This window comes from Miscanthus floridulus, unplaced genomic scaffold (genome assembly GCF_019320115.1).
Source record: "Miscanthus floridulus cultivar M001 unplaced genomic scaffold, ASM1932011v1 fs_847_1_2, whole genome shotgun sequence".
Lineage (NCBI taxonomy): Eukaryota > Viridiplantae > Streptophyta > Magnoliopsida > Poales > Poaceae > Miscanthus > Miscanthus floridulus.
The window spans coordinates 24,048-46,904 of record NW_027097343.1 but is presented as its reverse complement, the minus strand read 5'-3'; positions in this window follow the sequence as shown (position 1 = coordinate 46,904).

Sequence of the window (22,857 nt, the reverse complement as noted above, 5' to 3'; positions counted from 1 at the left end):
TGATCAAGTGCTTGGACTTGAAAAGAAGAAAGAGAAAAACAAAAAACTCAAGGCAAATGTATAAATGGTAGGAGCTATTTTGTTTTGGTGATCAAGACACTTAAAAAGTGATCATATTTATGATTGATAGCCATACTATTAAGAGGGGTGAAACTCGTATCGGAATACGGATTATCAAAGTGCCACTAGATGCTCTAACTCATTGCATATGAATTTAGAATCTAGTGGAGTGCTAACACCCTTGAAAATATTTGTGAAAATATGCTAACACATGTGCACAAGGTGATACACTTGGTGGGTGGCACATTTGAGCAAGGGTTAGGAACTTCACCGACGGAGTGTCCGCCCGTAGAGTGCGGACAGTCCGACGGTGCCACCGGCGCCCTAGATAGAAAAGACGTAGGTCACTGTAAGTGACCGGACGCTGGTCTCGTTAGGACCGGTGCGTCCGGTCAGGTGGAGCATGAAGACGCTGGCGTCGGTCTCTGACCGGACGCTAGGTCACTTAGTGACCAGACGCTGGAGGGATGCGTCCGGTTCTGCTGACATGGCAGCACACAGGGGAGTCGCCGTGTGATCGGACGCTGGGTGTGTCCGGTCAAGTATGACCGGACGCGTCTGGTCGTGAAAAGTCATCTCTAGATGCTTACTGGAAATGACCAGACGCTGGGGCTCAGCGTCCGGTCACTTTGAGCTGCTGCGGCCGGTCATCACTTGACCGTTGAGATCGGGCGATCGACATTTGAAGAGAGGGGACACGTGGCACGCATTGCATGACCGGACGCTGAGGTCCAGCGTCCGGTCAATATGACCAGAGCGTCCGGTCACCATGTGTTGTGCCCAGTAAAGGGGTACAACGGCTCTATTTCGTGGGGGCTTCTATTTAAGCCCCATGGCCTGCTCAAACTCACTCTCTTGGCTATTTGCATTAACATAGCAACCTTGTGAAGGTACAACGGCTCTATTTCGTGGGGGCTTCTATTTAAGCCCCATGGCCTGCTCAAACTCACTCTCTTGGCTATTTGCATTAACATAGCAACCTTGTGAGCTTAGCCAAAGCCCTCCTACTCATCTCCATCATTGATTCATCATCTTTATGAGATTGGGAGAGAATCCAAGTGCATTGCTTGAGTATTTACATCTAGAGGCACTTGGTGTTCTTGTTTCGCTGTGGGATTCACTTGTTACTCTTGGTGGTTGCCGCCACCTAGACGGCTAGGAGCAGCGAGGATCGTCGAGCGGAGGTTGGTGATTATCTCCGGCTCCGATCATGGTGATTGTGAGGGGTTCTTGACCTTTCCCCGGTGGAGAGCCAAAAGGTACTCTAGTGGATTGCTCGTGGCTTGTGTGATCCTCATCTTGTGTTGGTTGTACGACACCCTATTGAGGGTTTGGCGTGTGATGCCAATTAGCGCGTGAACCTCCAAGTGAGTGAATTGCCACAACGAGGAGTAGCTTGCTGGCAAGCAAGTGAACCTTGGTAAAAAATCATTGTGTTTATCATTTGATTCCGAGGTGATTTGTAACACCCCTGGTGTTACGAGCTTGTTTAGCACTATGATTTAGGCCTAGGTAAAATTTTCGAAGCGAGTTTCTCTTATTTTTTATTTAAAACATACTCCTATGTGTAACAGTGGCACTTAGTGCAGTGATAACCTGTCCCTGTCTGTCGTCTCTGCTGTACAAGTTGACCGACTGCATCTCTTGCTTGCGAAGCTGGTAGTCTGGTCCGAATTTTAATTGGAGCACGTGGTTCTTTCCCCCTGTCCTCGCCATATCTTTTCACGTTCTGTGTGCGCGCAGGCGCGCAACTGGCAGCCACGCTATGCCTTACCACTCTGCCTCCGTTGTCTCGTCAAGCTGTAAATCTTGTCGTGCTACCTTTGTTGCCTCTGCTTGCCTTGTCTTGTCGGCCTCTGTAGACCGCTGCTCACCTTGTTCCTTTGCTCTTTCTTTTTCTTTACAGCAGCACCCGTCAGGACGAGCACCCTCAGCGGCCGCCCACCGTGCGCGCAAGCCTCAGTAGCAACATGGTGCCCGCATCGCCTTGGCGTTTCCCCATGTGCGAAGCTCCTCGGCCCATTCACCGGAGCCACTCGTAGCTCCGCTTGCCAAGCCCATGCGCGACTTTCCTTCCCTGCTCCACCTCGCAGCCACAGAGCCTCTGTCGTCGGCCTTGCCCCTGCCCTCACGTACGCGCGCTCTACGCACCGACGCAGCCACGCTCCTGCTCCCTCCACTGGCCATGCCGCCACGCCGTGCCTCACTCCCACTGGTGCCGGCTCTCCCCAGCGCAAGCTCATGCGAGCACCACGGCTCACTCTGGACAGCTGCCACTTCTAAGCGCCCGAGCCCTGCTGCACCATCATTCCGAGCGTTTTCCCCGTAGCCGCTGTTGAGTAGAGCACCGCCACCATAGCCACCCTCGTGCTCTCCCTTCCTTCTCCAAATTGGCCACGCTCAACTCATCTCCCTCCAATTGCTCGCACCCACGACTGCGCTAGGCCCTTAGCTATCCTTCGGACAAAGCCTCGATGGTATACGTCCATGGGTGGCCTCATCGTCGTCATGGTTGCCATCGGCGCCGAAGCTCGGCTCCACTGTGGGCATGCTCTCCTCGTCCATCTCTTCCTTGTTTTTACATCGTCTCGGAACTACCTTGTTACCTTGCCACTTCTGCTGCAACAGGCCCTCTGGTGGAGCTTCGTACTGCCAGGAACAATGGTGCTGCTCTGGTTCGCTGCCACCACCTTGCCGGCACATGCGGGCATGCTGTCCCCGCAACGTATCCGACTGAACCAATGCCGCTGGCAAGACCTAGGTGAGACCCTGTTGCTTCCCCACCCCTCGGATTAATCCGTACCATGCTCGTCACGTTGGAGCGCATGCGCCACCATCGGTGAGCTGCGCTGACACGGGCAGTCGCGCCTTGCCACCGTCGGGTGCCCTGGCCCTCCCCGGTCGCTCCCCACGGCCACGGTGTCTCCGCGCGAGGGGGCCGCGCGCCTCGCCGCCCGCCCTGCTCCGCCAAAGAGCCCTCCCAAGGAGTCCAAAAATGGTAAAACAAATTTTGTTAGTCTCCTAAAATCATGATCTACCTAGTAGTGTATTTTGTTCACATAGACTCGGTATGTTTTTAGGGTTTCTCTAATTATTTTAAAATGCTTAATATTGTTAAAAGGAGAACTTGTAGGAATTTCTGTGGTAAATTGGTAATAGTGTTGGATCTGAAATTTCTACAGTAGGTTCCTAGCAATATTAGGTACTCACTATAATTTTTGTAGCTTCGGATAATTAGGTTGCTAAATAGATAATGATGTCTTATTGCGAATAAAGGTTAAATTGATAGAATAGAATAAAGAAATAACTTGGGTTTATCTAACTAAAATGATTGTTGGGAATTAGCGTCTTATCCGACAACATGGATATGTAGCCTAAGTACGTGCGTCGTTAGAGCGAGTTCGTTAGTTTGTGAGCTGTGATCGGATTTATAAGCATTCCGGCTGTCGTTGAGTATTTACATTTATGCATTTGCATCAATGCATATCATATAGGTACGATGATGGATCAAGGATCAATTGAAGGATGATTGAGAATCTACAGATGGTATTCTCTCTAGGAGATGATGCAATGGGCTTTCTATTCAGATGACGGTGGATGATCGAAAGATGTAGATACTAACTTTTTGATATATATCTTACCCAGGCAAGCCCCGATGCATAACCCCTACTTTCTGCAGTTTAAATTATATTTGTGCATTAAGTTTAAGGAGTTGAATGAAACCCACTTGCATATATATCTTTATCCTATGAGTCTTACTAGTATTATAGGATCGTGTAGAATGCTATGCTATAGGACTCCGGTAGAAGTCGAGTGATTGCCTGTCACTCGCGAGAGATAGGAAATATATTACTGAATTATTATCACTTGGAAAATATAAATGGTGAAAAGGAAAAATGGTGACCGGGTAGGGGTATGGTTTGGGTATTGGTGGGTGTAAGAGGTTGTATCACCGTGGACGCGAGGCATGGCTTGGTTACACTGCTTTCCCTATCTGTGTCGGTTAAGGACCGGTCGTTGCATAAGCCATCGAGGCAAGTCATAGATCTATTGTCCCGAGCACATACTTGGGTATGGGCGCTTGGAAGACTTGTTGCTCTCTTGTCATGGGTTCTGGCTCTTTCTGCATCGACTATCAGGGTTATTTTTTTGGTGGAGGAGGTCCTTGCATCGCACTAAGTCTGAGACTTAGGGGCGGGGGTTTGGAGTCCCAGTTTGGATGGGGACCTAAGACCCTAGGATAGGAGGGTGATGGGTTGGTCCTGCTTGTGCCTTGGGTACAAGTGGGGCCTGTGTTTTTGGGGCACCAGCTAGGCACATTGGTTCGCGAATCGCCGTCGAGTCGGTATGGCTTGTCTTATGCCTAGCACCATAGTAAGAACTGAAAGATGAATGATAGAATGGAAAAAGAAAATCTGATTGCTTACCACCTGCTTCAAAGTAGCACAGGTGCTTACATAGAATGGTTAGTTAATGAACCAATGTGGCTTTTAATAAAAATTGAATATAAGGACTCACGCTTAGTAATGCTTCCTACAAATGCAATAAACCCACAAGCCACATAGCCTTGCATATCCTTGGAGTCTTTTCTTTCCTCCTGTCGGGTAAGTCTTGCTGAGTACAATCGAGTACTTAGGGTTTTATTCCCCCTGTTGCAGGTGATAGGTGGATGCTAGAGCTGACCTTTGTGTGTGGATACCTCCTAGTGGACTCAGTGAGGATTCCTTTATGCTACGATCGTAGTTGTTATTTATAACTCTCACCAAATGTTTTTATAAATGAAAGCTTCATAATCTGTTGTCGTAGTTTATATATCAATACTTCATCATGCCATGAATAGATGTTTATATTCCGCTATAACTATGTTCATATGTTTATATTCCGCTGTTCAATTAAATTATTCATAACTTTGATAATATGATTACATTCCGATATTATAATAATAAATGTTATACTCTGATGTTGTATTAAAAGTGATGTAAAAAATGATTATGAATGATGTAAGCTTTATTCTCTCATTTGTGATCCTGATGGTAAAAATGTGGATTTTTGGGTTCTGTGCTTAGTGTCTAATGGAAGACAAGCACTCCTGGGAGACATTAGATTAGGTGGTTCTGCCATAGGTGGTATCAGAGCGCAAATGAAGAAATAAGACTTCAAAAACCTTTTTTAAACTAAAAATTGACAACAAAATCTTTTAAAAAAGTTAGGGCGTTTGTATGTGAAGTTATATAAGTAGCCCTATTACTATGATTATGTATCATGGTAGATGGCGCTCTGCTGACTTAGATTGACTTAATTAATTTTTCTGCAGGTACACTGACCTGAGCATAGTCCGATAGTAGCGACTAGTTACAGGGAGAGAACGATGTGCCAAAAATCTAAGAACGGTTGCCCTATATGTTGGCAACAATGAAAGGATGTATAGGACGTGCATTCATGCATATCCTATTTGTGCATTATAGTGCCATATTGCTGGCCAGTACGCCATCCATAGGTGTCACGCATGTAGTATTATGCATGATTGACTCGTTCTTGTTCTAGAGTTAGGTCTACACTGTGGCTTCGTGCTCCGCGTTGGCCCGTGGTTCACGCCTATCGTGACCCATGTCTCCCCGTACCCCTTTTCTACGCTCTTGTCGAACCCTTGCCCTATAGTTGTACTAGTCAGTAATGGCATCGCACGTCGCTCGCCTCAAACACGTGGAAGTTGGTTGATTCGCTCGTAGTGATCTCGTGCGGGAACTCTGGTGGACCATGCCAAGACCACTGAACGCTTTGCCTTTATAAGTAGAGCCTGGCTTAGCCATTGGTATCGCCACTCGGTGCACTTTAGCTTGCTTAGCTTTTCATTTGAGCTAGCTTTTCGCTCAGCCTTCCTCATCACCATCGCTAGAAATGGCAGGAGCCTGGGTTAGTAGTTACTGCCTAAACGTTGAGGGTTTTCCCAAAATCCTGCATGCCACCTTGCAAAAGCTCGTAGTCAGGGATCTTCCCGAGTATGTGGGCCATGAGTATGAGGAGCATGGCACCGAGAGGTGTGAGGTTACTGTCTACATCGGGAAGAGTGAAGAGTTCCCCGACCTCACTGAAGCCTAGAGTGTGACCGCAACTGGGTTTCGTTTCATCGACACCTACCAGGTTGTGGCCCGCAAAGCCTTGCGGTACCTCTGCCAGATCTATGAGGAGCCCATTGCTCGTACCCCCATGAGGTTCTTTCCACCCTTGGACAAGAATCAGCGGGCATGGAGTGCTCATATGGAGGCCTTGCAAGGGCGGGATGCACAAGAGGATAGTCCAACCCTAGTGCACTTAACCACGTACCTACTTGCGCTGGATGAGCAGTATGAACGACAAGCCTTGGAGCTAAGGGCGTGCCTTCGGCGCGCTGAGGAAGACGAGATCTTCAACTGGATGCTCCAGGTGCAGCTCGCCGAAGCACATGCCAATGCTGCAGCTACTGAGAGTCGGGAGACTGCCATGTTAGAAGCTCTAAAGAAGGCTGAAGACCGGCATATTCATCAGCTGTGTGTGGCCTATCTTGTCACCAGGGCCAAGCAGAGGATGCTGGCTGCTGAAAGGTAGGATGTCCCAATCTTGGAAGGGATCCCTATCCACCTGTCAGGAAGAAGAAGAACTGGTGTTGCAGCACCGCCAGCACCTCCACCCTCGGAAGTGTAAGAAGAAGAGCCCTTGGTTCCTCTCACTCAGCCATTGCCCCGAGAAGATGTAGATTAGTTGCCTTGGGATGCTGTACCCATAGTAGTAGTGCTTTTCATCTCTATCCTCTGGTATTGTATTCTTGCTGTTGTTGTTGGTCCATAGTTGTTGAGATTGTCCGACCGTAGGTGAATGTTGTATCGTGAATGGGAGCCTGGATGCCTATATGGTGTACCCGCATGAGGCCATTGGAATATGCATTTTACTTATTTCATTGTGTTTATTGCGTCCATCTACCCTTAAGTTTCGTTAGACATGCTTAAAGTTTTCAAGGGTGATACTAAGCGGGTTACAAGAGAAGTTGCCATTCAGATACCAACAGATCAGCCGTGATTGGATAATATAGGACACTGTATTGACTAATTATGGATGTCCCAGCAGAACACTTGAATTTCTTTAAAACAAATCCACCATTGGATTTGAATTCCTTGTCCCTTGTTGTTTGAATCTTCCCTTGCAATACTCTCCTTATTCTGTGGTCTATGACCCCACTACCTTCATGACATGTAAGTTGGTAGTAGCTGCCTGGTTAATAGCTTATGGTGCCATGACGACATCGAGGGCTCTCTGTGGAACAGCGGCCACATGTGACGCTGCTCGGCACGCGCTGGTATCGAGGTTGTTGACCAAGTACCTTTACCAAGTTACACCGCCATACCACTTTTGCTATAAATAATTTCCTTGGAAATGTTCAGGTGTTCAAACAGGAAATCCACAATGGGTTGGTGTAGAAGCGTTCTCTCAAAGTCAACACGAGGAGGTGGTTTTGGAGGAAGAACGTATGGCATGATCTGAGTTCATAGGAAAGATGGATGTGGTCAAGGAAGGAAAGCAAAAGAAGAGTAGTAAGGAAATTTAGCAATAGATAGTCGGGAGTAATTGAAAAGTCTGAGTGGATGTCATGTCTCAAGCCTATGTTTAGTTGACCACGCTACGCATTTTGGGTCATTTTGTTGCATGCCCTATGAACGCTGTCTGTATCAGGCTCTTAGCTCCCCGTTCTCGTGTGGCCGCGGCATCGTGCCGCACTCGCCATCTTTGTGCACTGTGCGTTTCTCCTTTTCCCAGCATCCGGTCGGCTCTCGACTCTCACGCCTCGTCCTCATACCGGACCCCCCTTTTTTCCCCTCTCTTCTTTCTCCTTTTGAGGACACGATCACCTACATGCCTCCCTCCTCGAGCGCACCCTCTTATCTCCCCTCCTTTATTTCCCAGCTGCTTGCTTGTGCAGGGAGCGCACCATGGCCGTGTTTATCTCCACAGCATGACCTATCTTTGTACCTCATCCATGTCGTCTCCACTTCTGGTGTGATGCTCCCCACCTCCATTCGCCTATATAAGATGCCCTGGGTCCTTGTTCTTCTTCTTCATCCCATTCCCTCACATTCAGAGCAGAGCTACGAGATCCAATCGCCATTATGAAGCGAGATTCGTCAGTCTGAGGTGATGGTGCAGTCTGAGAAGAAGAAAGAATTTGATCCGTCGAAGAAGTTCAAGTTTCCTTGGTTAGTTTGATCTTAGGGTTCCTGATGTTTGACTTCTTAGTTGACTATTTCTGGATCTGTTGGTGCTACGCCATATTTTGGATAATCATTATATTGTTATTCCTCCATTGCCCTCGTCTATCTCAACTTCTGGATTAAGTCTCGGATGTATTAGGTTGCTCTGAATCATGTATCCCAAGATCCCCTTGTGGTTTAGCATTCGAAGTCATGTAATCCCTAGTCTACAGAATATAATCGCGTTTCCCCTTCTGGTTCTTGCTTTGAATCTTGGGACAAGATTCTTTTGAAGGGGGTTGGTTGTAACACCCCTGGTGTTATGAGCTTGTTTAGCACCGCGATTTAGGCCTAGGTAAAATTTTTGAAGCAAGTTTCTCTGAGTTTTTATTTAAAATGTACTCCTATGTATAACAGTGGCACTTAGTGCAGTGATAACCTATCCCTGTCTGTCGTCTCTGCTATACAAGTTGACCAACTGCATCTCTTGCTTGTGAAGCTGGTGATCTGGTCCAAATTTTTATTGGAGCACGTGGTTCTTTCCCCTGTCCTCACCATATCTTTTTGTGTTCTGTGCGTGCGTAGGCACGCAACTGGTGCCCATGCTATGCCTTACCACTCTGCCTCTGTTGTCTCATTGAGCTGTAAATCTTGCCATGCTACCTTTGTTGCCTCTGCCTGCCTTGTCTTGTCGGCCTCTACAGACCGCTGCTCGCCTTGTTCCTTTGCTCTTTCTTTTTCTTTACCGCAGCACCCATCAGGACGAGCACCCTCAGCGACCAGCCACCGTGCATGCAAGCCTCAACGCTGCCTAAGTAGCTCCATGGCACCCACATCACCTTGGTGTTTCCCTACATGCGAATCTCCTCGGCCTGTTCATCAGAGCCGCTCGTAGCTCCGCCTGCCAAGCCCACGCGTGACTTTCCTTCCCTGCTCCACCTTGTAGCCACAGTGCCTCTGTCATCGGCCTTGCCCCTACCCTCGCATACGCATGCTCTACACACTGGTGTAGCCATGCTCTCGCTCCCTCTGTGGGCCATGCCGCCACGCCACGCCTCACTCCCGCCGGTGCCGGCTCTCCCCAGCATAAGCTCACGCGAGCACCACGGCTCGCTCTGGATAGCTGCCACTTCCGAGCGCTTGAGCCCTGCTGCACCATCATTCCGAGTGTTTTCCCCATAGCCGCTATCGAGCAGAGTAGCTCCACCATAGCCACCCTCATGCTCTCCCTTCCTTCTCCAAATTGGCCATGCTCAACTCATCTCCCTCCAATTGCTCGCACCCACGACTACGTTGGGCCCTTAGCTAGCCTTCGGATGAAGCCTCAACGATATACGTCCATGGGTGCTGCCATGTGTGGCCTTGCCATCATCGTGGTTGCCATCGGGGCCAAAGCTCGACTCCACCATGGGCAAGCTCTCCTCGTCCATCTCCTCCTTGTTTTTACATCATCTCGGAACTACCTTGTTACCTTGCCACTTCTGCCGCAACAGGCCCTCTGGTGGAGCTTCATACCACCGGGAACAATGGTGCTGCTCCGGTTCGCTGCCACCACCTCACCGGCGCACACGGGCATGCTCTCCCCGCAGCGTATCTGAAAGTGCATCTAGCCCTTTAGTGGGTTTTGGATGATTGAATGACAACGTGATTAAAGGACTAACCCGTTTGCTAAGTATGAATAGGTAATAGGTTATCTCATAGGTACTTAATGAAAGCCAAAATGATGTGTTGTTGTATAAACAATCTAGTTCAAGCACAAGACAACAATGCAAATGGAATTCATATGAAGGCTTATTTCTTGTGGGATTTCCATGTACTATGTGAAAGCAAGCTCATGATTATTAGTTAATGAGACATGAGGGATTGCATATGGAATGGTCTCATATTTGAAGCTTGCTAAATAAAAATGAAAAAGATAACAATACATATGAATGGACGATTCAACAACAAGATGTGACTTGATGGCTTGAGATGGTGAAGATAGCAAGGAAAGGCTTTAAGGTACTAAGCAAGGGTGAAGGGTAAGCGACGGCTTGGCGGCCGAAGAACCTAGCTAGAATGAAGAAGAAAGTACTTGCATTTAGTTGAGGTACTAATCAAGCTAAGATGGTCATATTGATGTGAAGAATCAAATCTATAATGAAGTATTTGATGGAAGTGACTTGATACATTTGGGATTATTCAAACTTGATGAATGGAATCAAGTCACATGCTTAAGATGGCTATGCTCAAGTGAAAAGATCAACATCAACATGTTAGCACCCTTACTTGATGAAGATTGGAAGGGACGACATCAATTCAAAAAGAACAACTCAAGTGGTACAAATTCATATTCCCGTTTATCTTGAGTTTAATAGGTATGCTGTACTATTAAGAGGGATGCATCATGTTGATAGATAATGTTTCATAAGTGCTCAAGCCAACCCATGTGAGTTTTGAGAATTTGAGCGACAAAAGAGCTAACTGATTTATTGCTGGTCTGGCAATACCGGACGTGTCCGGTATTCATACTAGACGTGTTCGGTATTTGTCTAGCAGCTGTAAATTTGTTGTTCTCGGGTTGGTTAGTCGGGAGTTTCGATGTAGGTCGGGAGTTCCGACGATTGGGAGTCCCGGCATGGGTTGGGAGTTCCGACGTGTCGCACTTCATCTGACTTGGAGGGTTCACTGTCCTGGTCATACCGGACGTGTCTTGTATGGATGACCAGAAGCCAACGGCTAGTTTTCAAAAGCTGTGAGGGTCGGGAGTTCCGACGTAAGTTGGGAGTTCCAACAGTCGGGAGTTCCGACATATGTCAGGAGTTCCAACACCTCACTAACTTTAACTCGGTTACATGTTTTTCAAAATTACTGAGGGTTGGGGGTTCCGACTTGAGTCAGGAGTTCCGACGGTCGGAAGTCTCAGCGTTCTTCGGGAGTTTCGACGCCTCACAACTTCACTGTAACTTAGTTACTGTTAGCGCAGTATGAGTCATATCGGACGTGTCCGGTATTGCAACGGCTATAAAACGGCTAGTTTTTCAAGGGGGCTATAAATACCCCTAAGCCTCCACCTTTGGAGGCTGCTGATTCTGCTAAGATAGACACACGTTTTTGAGCCTTGCCAACTCTCCTAAACCCTCTCTTAGTGAGTGTGTGATCCAAATTGCAAAATCAATTTGTGGGTTAAGAGAAAATTTGAAAAAGAGAGCAAGCCACCACTTGAGCACTTGTGCATATTGTCAATCTCATGATTCGCATTTGTTACTCTTGGACTCTTCGGTCCTAGACGGCTAAGCGTCGCCGGAGAGCAACCGAGAGATTGTGGTTGCTTCGGAAAGTTTGTAACGGTAGATTCCGCCACCTCAGAATCAAATTAGTGGAAGGAGGAAAAGGAGTTGGAAAAGACTCTGGCTAGAGTGACCTTCGTGGTACCCTCTAGGGCTGACCTTCGCTGGGTCGCCCGCAGCCCCCTCAACAGAGAGTTGGACTCGAACAAGTCTGAACTTCGGTAAAATAAATATCGTGTCTAAATTCGTATTTCATTTAATATTTGTGTTGCTCTAGCTATTCTGCAGGTTTTCTGTGTATTTTGTCATCTCCATTAGGTGCCTGCAGTTTGGTTTGAAGATAGAAATCGAAAGGAGCAAGTTCGGGGCCGATTTGCAGAAATCGTGTATACCGGACACGTCCGGTATTTCCTGCCTGTACTGAAAATATTTATTCTCTGTTCTAACTTGGTGTTGCAGGGTTGTAGCTCCTAGATATATTCTTTATACCTTGTTTACTTTGTGGCTAACTTGTGAGGGGTGGTAGTACTCTTATTTTAGAGTTTCCATTTTGGAAACTCCCCTTTCTAATTGTTTCCGCTTTTAAAGGTGTTAATTTTTAGAAATGCCTATTCACCCCCCTCTAGGCGGCATCCTAGGTCCTTTCAATTGGTATCAGAGCGAGGTTCTCACCTAAAGTTTCACCGCCGTGAGAAAAGGATGTCGACGCCTATCAAGTTGGAGCCGGTGCTTCTCCAAAATGATGGTTCAAACTTTCTACCTTGGTCAATACATGTACTCAATGCTTTTAGAGATATTAGTCCTCTTGTTGAGCATATTGTGGATGCAAGCATACCTCTTTCTATAGTTGATTGGAGCAACTACAAAAATTTGTCAAAAGAGGAAGAGATATGCGTGCAACTCAATGCTCGAGCTATTAATATTATTTTGAGTACATTGAGTGTAGAGGTTCAAGATGAGGCAATCTTCAATGGACAACCACCTCCGGAGAGTGCTCATCTCATTTGGACTAAACTTTTTAATTTGTATGGAAAATCCAAATGTGATGATGCACTTGAGATCGAGTTAATGGAAAGTATGTCCATTGTGTCATCATACAGCGAAGAAGCCTCACAAGACCTCAAGAGCACCGAGCCGGAGCAAGAAGTGCAAGCAGCGCATGACGAGCTGTCTGCCTGCACATACCGGACGTGTTCGGTATGCCTACCGGATGTGTCCGGTATGGCCGAGGCAACAGACCAGCAAGCTGCTATTTGCAACGATGCTCAAGCCCAGCGGCGAACAAGTGATGAGCCAACCTCAATATCTCATGATACTCATCACTTGTGTCTCATGGCCAAGAAAAGCAAGAAGAAGAATAACAAGAAAGATCAAGAAAAGGAGAAAGCACAAGTAGATGATCAAGATAAGAGTGATGTTGAAGTTGAAGACAACTACAACCTTGATCATCTCAACCATAAAGATAAGTTCATCATCATGAAGATAGTTGAAAAGAATGATGAGCTTGAAGAGGAGATTGAGAAGCAAGAGTAATCGCTTCAAAATCAAGAAAAGTTTCTCATCTCCAAATTGCAAGAGCTAAAGGCAATAAATAAGAGGTATGAAAAATTGTCAATTGAGCATGCTTTAGTTACTAACTCCTCTTCTAGTGTTTCACAACTAGAGAAGGAAAACTTCGAGCTCAAGACAAGGCTAGATGAACTATCAAGCAAGTATAATGAGCTACAAGCAAATTATGTTCATCTAAAGTGCTCTCATGAGGAAGTAGTAGAATCAAGCATCATGCTTGAGGTGTCTCATGAGGTTGTGATTACATCGGTAAAATTCTCTCAACCTCTCACACATCCACTCACTAGTACACCATCTCAATTAAATATTTCTTGTACTAATGAATGTGCTCCTCAAGCAAGCCAATCTTCGATTGAGCTAAATCTTATAGAAAACATAGAGCTTAAAGAAGAAGTGCAAAGATTAAAGAAAGATGTGATTCGGTTGAAGGGTAAGGAGAAAGCACAACCTTCTCAAGATAACCGTGATAACATGGTGAAGAAGCTTGAGAAGGGTTCAAACCTTGCTTCCTCCAAAGCCCAACAAAAGATTCACATCTCAAGGAAGGCCAACACAACCAAGAGCAAGAAACATGGAAAAAGGATGTGCTATGGCTGTGGATTGTATGGACACGAGTGGGCTATGTGTCCACACAAGAGTTGGGCCGACAAGGTTGAAGCCGCAAATCAAAAGGCTTCTACCAAGGAGGCCAAGCAAATAAAGAGTCATGGACAAAGTGCTTGTCTCATGAGCAAGAAATTGGGGCATCCTACCAAGAAATGTCCAATGTACAAAGAAGCAAGAAAGGAAGCCCAAGTTGCAACTAGAAGATGCTATGGGTGCAATGAGATGGGCCACAAGGTTGATAGATGTCCATACAAGCAAAACAAGCATAGAGCAAACAAAGGTCGCATATGCTATGCTTGTGGAAGAAAGGGGTATCTAAGCTATGATTACCCAAATAGTAACATTCCTAAGCCGAACACATTTGTTTATGATAATATGCTTAGGAAGACCACAAATAGAATTAGCACTAGCAAGGTGATGTGTTCACCACAAACTAGTACTAAGGCCATTTGGGTGCCTAAGCACTTGTTGACTAACCCAAAAGGACCCAACAAGAGTTGGGTACCAAAATGTACTTAGGTTGATAATGTAGGTACTTGGTGGTGAGATGAAAGCTTCGGGGTGGTTGAGCAAGCAAATTAAAAATATTCACTCAATCTATCAATCAATTCTTATCATAATCTCATATATGGTTGACCCGAAGATAAATCAATGACCATATCGTTTACTTCATCTCTACCATTGGCAACAAGTACCTAAAAACCTTATAGGATAGCCACTTTGTGTTTAGTGCTCAATGGCTCACAAATAGGTACATTTGTGAAATAATGAAAGTGGCTAATTAATTTCACTTGAGATTTATCATATTTGCCATATGATGCCTTTATTAGCTCTCTAGTAGAGTAATTTATTTGTTGAGATGCAAGTATACAATAAATAAATATTACAGTTAAAACGAAGAATCACAAGCAGCAAATTAATTGGTTCTGTCTTGCACCTATCGGACGTGTCTGGTATTACTATCGGACGTGTCCGGTATGGCCAGGGATAGAAAGTTAGTGTTTCCGTCCTGTGTATTCTGGACGTGTCCGGTATACTACCGGACATGTCCGGTATTGCATGGACCAGAACACTAATTGTGTTGCAACTGAGTATTCGATCCATACATTTTTCATATATCCCTAACATACTCAGAAGCTTGTGTTTTATCAAATCTAAGTGGATTGTGAGCATCTCTTAAACTCACTTTTAAAAATGGCAATCTTATTTGGTTTATGGTCAAAATGAAAATTGGCTCTCAATTTCTTATCAGAATAAAAGTGCTTGTTGAAAGTCATTCAAAATACTTGAAGCACTTATTTAGGGGGAGCTAAATTTCTATTTTGCACCATTGCGGACTAACAAATTTATTTACCACTCTTTGTAGTCCTTTGGATGAAAAATTGAATTTGTATCAAGCATGATTACTTGGCAATCAAGGTCAACATAAAGATTATCATGCCATGTATCTTCTTAGTGGTATTCTTGTGGGCTCAAGGCAAAGGTATATTTTTACATACATGTATTGTAAGTGCATCTAAGGCCCTTTACATATTAGAATGTGCATTTGTGTGACATAGGAGAGATGTTTTTCAAAACCCATAACTAGCATGTGTAGGTGGTGTGAATTTGAAAAACTATTTGAATCTTGGTCTTTGCGACCTAGCCCTGTCATGTGGTGATTATAGCTCTCCTTGATTGTTTGATCGGCTAATCACACATGACATGGTTTTCTTAAGTCCACAATCTACTTTATCTCACTTTATCTCTCTCAAGAAAGCAAATTATAGATTATGCCATATATTTGGAAAAGAGAAAATAGATTGATGGCATTTCGATAAGAAAAGTGATAGTACTCGGTTTGGATCAAGATCATACACCTTTTTGGACTGAGCAACAACAGAGAAAGGGATTGGAAGAGACAAAACACATTTTGGAATAATTTGGGCCAGCCCGTGAATACCGGACATGTCCGGTATGATACCGGACGTGTCCGGTATGAGCGGGACTATAAAAATAGAGCATACCCCTTCGGCCCAAACAGACTTGCCTCCTCCAAATCAACCAGCCGACGCCCTTCTTCCCACCTAGGGTGACCAAGGATTTCACCAAGGAAAAGAGAGAGGGGGAGATTGCATTGGAGAAGGCTTGGATCAAGGATTGAAGGCCCGTGGATTTGGATTTCACATCGCTCTCTCTTCTCTCCTCTCAAGGTACCCTGATCACAGACCTCGTCCGATCTACATGGTCAATGCATGATTTTAAAATTCCTTCAGTGATTATGCTGCATTGGTGATGGAGAAGCAATGCCCAAAGTTTGGTATTAATCCGTGTTGGTTTGAACCAAGGAACCTTGGTTAGGGTTGCTGGTCGCCCATACCGGACGTGTCCGGTATGCTACCGGACATGTCTGGTATGACACAACAGAGTAGGCTCTCTGCTTCCTTTGATTCAATGCTATCCTAGAATTGTTTATTAGGCACAGTTTCTTTTGTATCTATGTTTTGCAAACCTTGTGACAATGGTGTGTCAAGGTGATTGTAAAACCTTGGATAAAAGAATCTATGTCTAATTACAATTCTAGAAAAAGCTATGGGCATGTATCTAAAATTCTATGAAAATCTTTGGATACAGGACAGCAGCCATGAGTGGACGATAGGAGCCGAGGTCCAAGCACAGGCATGATCTAGCACTTGAGAAGTACAAGAAGGCGAGACAGGATATGCATCCTGGATTTTAGCCGACCAGCAAGAGGTCCACCAGGGCTGCCTCTAGTGCAGCAGCTCAGTATGTAGAGGGGTCTGGGAGCTCTTCTTCTGACACAGACACTGATGAGTTCAGAGTGGAGTCTAGAGATGAAAGAAAGAGGAAGAGCACTGATAGAGGATCAGATGGTGATAGCTCAGATGAGGAGCAGGAGATTGAGGAGGAGGAACCAGTTCCTCCAGTTCAGCATCAGCCTGGTCAGGGGATGCACTATGGTCTCCTTGAGACACGTCTGCCCAATGTACCCTCCTATGTTTCTAGGGTTGATTACGGAGGAAAGGGTATGCCTAGGAGAGCTAGAGATGAGCGAAGGGTTGATCCGAGAGGCTTACCTAAGGTTCAGTACGATCACCGCTTCCAGACAGCTTTTCACCTAGACTTCTACTCTAGTGTGATTCTCACCAGGAACCCTGTGATTGCCAGGTCTCAGTGGATTGACTGGCAGTATGTCAGAGAGTTGCAGAAGGCCTCAGTTGATCATGCCATTGCTATTTGCCAGTGCACTGGGGTTTATGAGATCATAGAGTTCCAGCATGACTGGAACACAGAGGTAGGAGCTCAGTTCTATGCTACTCTGTTTGTTGAGGAGGATGAGCGGCGGATGCACTGGATGCTTGAGGGCCAGTGGTACAGTGTTGACTATGATGTTTTTGCCGCCCACCTTGGCTTCTCAGAGGATGATCTCCAGAGGGACAGGATCCACACCGAGTAGGTGTTACCCCCTGAGCAGCTCACATATATGTATCCTCCTGGTGGTGAGAGAGGAGCTATGGGGAAGGTTCTAGGTCTTCACCCTACCTACAGGTACCTAGACAGGATGTTCAGGAAGACTATTGACTGCAAGGGTGGAGACAAGGGCAACATTGCTGATTACTCCAGGAACCTACTCCATAGGATGGCACCTGATGCTCGGCCCTTCAGCGTGTTTGATTTTATTTGGTCCGAGATCAGGAGTGTGGGAGAGAGGCCCCTCAAGGGCTGTGGTTTTGCTCCCTACATCATGCATATGATTGAGTAGGTGACAGGGCACACATTCGAGTATGATAAGATTCACAAGGCCCTGAAGATTATTGCAGATCTGCCTGAGACAGGGTTACCTCCAGCAGGACCAGGAGGAGCAGCCGCAGCACCAGAGGCAGATGCACCTAGGAGTGGTGCACTAGCAGGAGCTTCACCTTCACCACGTGCTCCTTCACATTCTACTTCATGCCGTGGTAGTCCTCCCTTGCCTTTCCACAGGCTTTTCAGCTCCATATTTGGGATGTGCCATGACATCCAGACTAGGCAGCAGAAGGAGAGGGAGGCTAGGAGGAAGGACACTCAGACTTTGAAGCAAATTGCTTCTAATCTTGAGCTTGATCCTCCTAGGTCTCCTCTATCAGATGAGGCAGCTAGTGAGCCTGAGACTGAGGAGCAGCAGCAGGCTAGATATGATAGAGAGTATGTTGAGTTCATACAGCGACAGCAGCAGCAGCAGGCACCTGAGCACCCTGACACTCTACCACTTTAGGCTCGTGTGCCTACTCACTCTCAGTCACGTCCCAGCACTGCAGACGACTATGCTACAAATTGGTGGAGTGACCTGACAGGTGGTGGTGGCTTCTACGGGTCTGGTGGCTATGACCTGTCTGGTGCGGGTGGTTCTCGTCCAGCCGGTGTTGCATGCTCAGATGATGAGGATCCTAGTCGAGATGATGATGATGAGTGATCTCAACTTTTCGTGACAGCTTGTAGCCCCTTTGTCCTTAGTATGTCATTGTTGGACCTTTGTGGTGATAGATGACAAAGGGGGAGAGAGACTGATTAAAGCTTCAGGATAGTTTCATTTGCTTATCTTTGTACCTGAAGATATGTACTGTAGGCTGTAGTTTGTTTTTGAGCTTCATTGATGTATCTTGGATTTGAGATAGATTGTATCATGTGAGAGATGAGACTTACTTATGCTTTATCTATGTATCTCTTGAGATATGATCTTTATCTATATATATCAGTGGTTTCTGGACTTGAGAAAATTTGTAATGAGTGCTATGTGTGAATTACATGTGTCATATTTATTTTCATAAGGACTATGCATGCTAGAATGAAAATATTTGATGTGATGCCTTTATATTTATTCTTGTATGATATATCTTGTCATATGCATCACAGTTTCTCTTTGTCACACACACATGCACCCCACGGATGTAATGATTTAGGGGGAATCTCCTATTTGTTTTAGTATGTGCAATTGACATTTGAGGTCATTTTGTGGATTCTAATCATAAGCACATATTAAGGGGGAGCCTCTCATAAATCATTGAACCCAAAAGTTTAAATGTTTATATTATTTTGTAAGCTTTAATCAAGTTGTCATCAATCACCAAAAAGGGGGAGATTGAAAGTGTATCTAGCCTTTTAGTGGGTTTTGGATGATTGAATGACAACGTGATTAAAGGACTAACCCGTTTGCTAAGTGTGAACAGGTAATAGGTTATCTCATAGGTACTTAATGAAAGCCAAAATGATGTGTTGTTGTATAAACAATCTAGTTCAAGCACAAGACAACAATGCAAATGGAATTCATGTGAAGGCTTATTTCTTGTGGGATTTCCATGTACTATGTGAAAGCAAGCTCATGATTATTAGTTAATGAGACATGAGGGATTGCATATGGAATGGTCTCATATTTGAAGCTTGCTAAATAAAAATGAAAAAGATAACAATACATATGAATGGATGATTCAACAACAAGATGTGACTTGATGGCTTGAGATGGTGAAGACAGCAAGGAAAGGCTTCGAGGTACTAAGCAAGGGTGAAGGGCAAGCGACGGCTTGGCGGCCGAAGAACCTAGCTAGGGTGAAGAAGAAAGTACTTGCATTTAGTTGAGGTACTAATCAAGCTAAGATGGTCATATTGATGTGAAGAATCAAATCTATAATGAAGTATTTGATGGAAGTGACTTGATACATTTGGGATTATTCAAACTTGATGAATGGAATCAAGTCACATGCTCAAGATGGCTATGCTCAAGTGAAAAGATCAACATCAACATGTTAGCACCCTTACTTGGTGAAGATTGGAAGGGACGGCATCAATTCAAAAAGAACAACTCAAGTGGTACAAATTCATATTCCCATTTATCTTGAGTTTAATAGGTATGCCGTACTATTAAGAGGGATGCATCATGTTGATAGATAATGTTTTATAAGTGCTCAAGCCAACTCATGTGAGTTTTGAGAATTTGAGCGACAAAAGAGCTAACTGATTTGTTGCTGGTTTGGCAATACCGGACGTGTTCGGTAATTTGTCCAGCGCTGTAAATTTGTTGTTCTCGGGTTTGGTTAGTCGAAGTTCAGACGTAGGTCGGGAGTCCCGGCTGGGTCGGAGTTCTTACGTGTCGCAAATTCATCTGACTTGGATGGGTTCACTGTCCTGGTCCATACCGGACGTGTCCGGTAATTCAACCGACGTTTCCTGTATGGATGACCAGAAGCCAACGGCTAGTTTTTTCAAGCCGTGAGGGTCGGGGAGTTCCGACATATGTCGGGGAGTTCCGACACCTCACTAACTTTAACTCGGTTACATGTTTTTCAAAATTACTGAGGGTCGGGGGTTCCGACTTGAGTCGGAGTTCCGACGGTCGGAAGTCCCGGTGTTCTTCGGGAGTTCCGACGCCTCACAACTTCACTGTAACTTAGTTACCGTTGGCGCAGTATGAGTCATACCGGACGTGTCCGGTATTGCAACGGCTATAAAACGGCTAGTTTTTCAAGGGGGCTATAATACCCCCAAGCCTCCACCTTTGGAGGCTGCTGATTCTGCTGAGATAGACACACGTTTTTGAGCCATTGCCAACTCTCCTAAACCCTCTCTTAGTGAGTGTGTGATCCAAATTGCAAAATCAATTTGTGGGTTAAGAGAAAATTTGAAAAAGAGAGCAAGCCACCACTTGAGCACTTGTGCATATTGTCAATCTCATGATTCGTATTTGTTACTCTTGGACTCTTCGGTCCAAGACGGCTAGGCGTCGCCGGAGAGCAACCGAGAGATTGTGGTTGCTTCGGAAAGTTTGTAACGGTCGATTCCTGCCGCCCTCGGAATCAAATTAGTGGAAGGAGGAAAAGGAGTTGGGAAAAGACTCCGGCTAGAGTGACCTTCATGGTACCCTCTAGGGCTGACCTTCGCTGGGTCGCCCGCAGCCCCCTCAACGGAGAGTAGGACTCGAACGAGTCTGAACTTCGGTAAAACAAATATCGTGTCTAAATTCGCATTTCATTTGAATATTTGTGTTGCTCTAGCTATTCTGTAGGTTCTCTGTGTATTTTGTCATCTCCATTAGGTGCCTGCAGTTTGGTTTGAAGATAGAAATCGAAAGGAGCAAGTTCGGGGCCGATTTGCAGAAATCGTGTATACCGGACACGTCCGGTATTCATACCGGACACGTCCGGTATTTCCTGCCTGCACTGAAAATATTTATTCTCTGTTCTAACTTGGTGTTTGCAGGGTTGTAGCTTCTAGATATATTCTTTATACCTTGTTACTTTGTGGCTAACTTGTGAGGGGTGGTAGTACTCTTAATTTTGGAGTTTCCATTTTGGAAACTCCCCTTTCTAATTGTTTCCGCTTTTAAAGGTGTTAATTTTTCATAAACGCCTATTCACCCCCCTCTAGGTGGCATCCTAGGTCCTTTCAGTATCCGACTGAACCAATGCCGCTGATAAGACCTAGGTGAAACCCTGTTGCTTCCCCACCGCTTGGATTAATCCGTACCGTGCTCATCGCGCCTTGCCACCATTGGGTGCCCTGGCCCTCCCCGGTCGCTCCCCACAGCCATGGTGTCTCGCATGCAGGGGCCAGTGTGCCTCGTCGCCCGGCCTCGCTCCACCGGAGAGCCTCCTAGCCAGATCTAGTGTCGGCCGACCACGGCCTGATGCGCTGCTCTGCTCTGGATTCCTAGGGAATTGAAAAAAAAAACATAAATTTGACTTGTTTAGTGGAGGTAAATGCGATAGTATGACTCACAGGAATAGTGGCCTCGATGGTTTTACATTATAGTATAAAACGAGACTCTTTAGAAAAATTTGTCGCCACTGCGGATCCTTGGGCTGGCCTGCTTGCGGGTCGTCTTGCGGCGCGGCTTTTTGAACCGGCCCGCCTCTAGGCTGCGCATCCATGTGGCCCATCCGCGCCGTTCGCCACGTTGGCCGGTTGCGTTTTCGCCTGGGCCGCGTGTGCACTGTGGCCTCCTGGGCCAAGACTCTCCGACAGAGGGCCATTCGCTTTGGTTGCTGGGCCGTCCTGCGCCCATCCGCCTAGGCCGTCATGCGCCCATCCGCCTGGGCTACTGCTTGCCATACTGCTCCGTTGGGCCAAGTGATTGGTGTCGGCCCCGTTTCGCTTGTAGAGCACTTTCTAAGTTTGTTTAAAAAGGTAAAGTTGAAAATCAATATAAAATAGCATATGAGTCCAAAATGGTTAAAACACAATTTTGTTAGTCCACTATAATCTTGATCTACCTAGTAGTGTATTTTGTTCACATGACTCGGTATGTTTTTAGGGTTTCTCTAATTAATTTTAAAATGCTTAGTGGCTCGTTCGGTTTATCACAGTTTGTCTCCTAGAACAATTCCCTAGCCGGATTGCTTCTCTAACTTATTTAAGCTTATCATATCTGGAACAACTCTGGGGCAATCCAGACTAACCAAACAGGGCCTTAATATTGTATAAAAGGAGAGAACTTGAGGTATTTCTGTGGTAAATGTGGTAATATTGTTGGATCTGAAATTTCTATAGTAGGTTCTAGCAATATTAGGTACTCACTGTAATTTTTGTAGCTCTGGAATAATTAGTTTTGCTAAATAGATAATGATGTCTTATTGTGATAAAAGGTTAAATTGCTAGAATGCCAAAGGGCCGCCTAGCTCAGTCGGTTAGGTGACCACAGCGGCACTCTCAGTCCAGGGTTCGACTCCTATGGGAGTGGATTTCATGGCCGAGGTAAAAAACCCCCTCACCGTCCCCATGTGCCAAAGCGCAGTGGAAGGCCCTGGCCGGTTCTCATAGTAACGGTACCCCCTCCTGTGGTCTGGATGGGGCGGGGGGTGGTTCAGGGGTTTTCTCAATTTTGTGCGAGAAGAATCTTCTTCTTAAAGGGAAACCCGGGGGCCGTCATAACCCCCCGCAGTCGAGTTTTTTTTTAAATTGATAAAATAGAATAAAGAAACAACTTAGGCTTTTATCTAACTAAAATGATTGTTGGGAATTAGCGTCTTATCCGACAACATGGATATAGTAGCCTAAGTAGTGGTCGTTAGAGCGAGTTCGTTAGTTTGTGAGGCGTGATCGGATTTCTAAGCATTCGGCTGTGTGAGTATTTACATTTATGCATTTGCATCAATGCATATCAT